Raw genomic sequence first — 1,572 nt, forward strand, 5'->3', positions numbered from 1 at the left:
AGACCAGGCCTTCAGGTTCTGGGAGCGAGGGAGATGTTTGAGCAGATTTAATCACACCCTGAGCTCTTGGTCGAGCTCCTCCAGCCAGTTCTTATGGTGCATTTTGCTGCTGCCGTCGGTTCAGTCTGTAGAAAGTGCAGCTTTTTGCAGCAGCGCCGCTCGGTTTGTGTCTTCTATGGAGTGGAGACGGATCGAGAGCCTCCTCTAATCAAATCTTTCAGAATCCTGGCAGCTGTCTGCGCAACGCTTAATAATTCAGCGCCGTAAAGTATTTCTGACACGGCACGCGATGCATTTTTAATGCCGCATCGACTGAGCGGGTAAACGCTGTCGACAGGTTCGGTGGGCGTCTCTCTAAATGACTCTGTCACCCGGCAAAAGATCTCCAACGCCGACGCTCATCGCTTAATATTTCACCGACGGGTTGAACATAAAGCTGCGGTTTTGGGTAAATATTAATGAGAGTAACTGGAAGTGAAGACCGGCAGCTCGGGCAGAAAGCAGCCCGGCAGCCCAGACTCAGGGCGGATTAACGGGAAGGATTCAGGATGAGACGTCGGCAGCTGGACGTCTGAAACGATGGAGTTAACTTCCGTCGGTCCTTTGACTCGTCTTGGACGCTGCGAGTCCAATCTGTGCTGGAAGCGCTTCACTTGGAGCGAGTCCTCGATTGGGATCCGTCAGCCTCCGTCTGAGGAACCGAACCCAGCAGAACAGAACGTCTCGTCCACCTTTTAAATATATAAAACACTACTTTAGCACCTTTTCCCACCTGTTTGTTTTTCTGCAGATGTTCCTGGAAATGCTGAATGTTTGGTTTGCAAAGTGGGAAAAAAATTGGATGCAGTTAAATTTTGGCATTTTCTTCTCATTAATGAAACATAATGTTGGATTAGAGCGAAAATCTGGACAGAAATGCAACGAAATGAATAAATGAAGACGGAGTCTCGCTGTGAATCTCTGCACCGACTCAGAACTGAAGCTTTTTCTGCCGTAGAAACTCAAATCACTGTTATTTGTTCAGCACATTTCAAATAACTGCTGTTAAGCTGAAGAGTTCTTTTCCAGCAGACATAAGGGTCAGTCTGTGTCCAGGTAGAGGTTCTGTTTGAGACCCAAACTAAGTTCTGTAAGAATGTTTTTGGCTGAATTTTTGAGAACTCTGGATATTTTCAGACCTGTGAAATTTTGATTTTTCACCTTTAAAAAAACAACATCTCACCTGTGGAGCCGTTTTAAAGGTTCGATATCTGCAGGAAAGTAACTCTGAAAGCCTTGAAATGTGGTGAAGACTCAGGAAAACATGTGATGTGTGTTGAAATATAACCAGGTTCTGTTCAGGGTTCCTGTCCAGGATCTGTACGTGAACGTTCAACAAAATCAGCCTCATCATGAACCCAACATGAATCAGCTTGTAGCTCATCTAGAACCAACCTGTGAGCTCCAGGTTCTGGTTCCTACCAATGGTCCACATCAACATTTAGTCTGAACATCTAGAAACTGGAACCTTGTCTGGTCATATTTGGACCTTTTGTTTGTTTGTTTGTTTGTTGTTTGGGACAGTTTTATGTC

Source organism: Stegastes partitus, unplaced genomic scaffold, assembly GCF_000690725.1.
Source record: "Stegastes partitus isolate 25-593 unplaced genomic scaffold, Stegastes_partitus-1.0.2 Scaffold1975, whole genome shotgun sequence".
Taxonomy (NCBI): Eukaryota; Metazoa; Chordata; class Actinopteri; family Pomacentridae; genus Stegastes; species Stegastes partitus.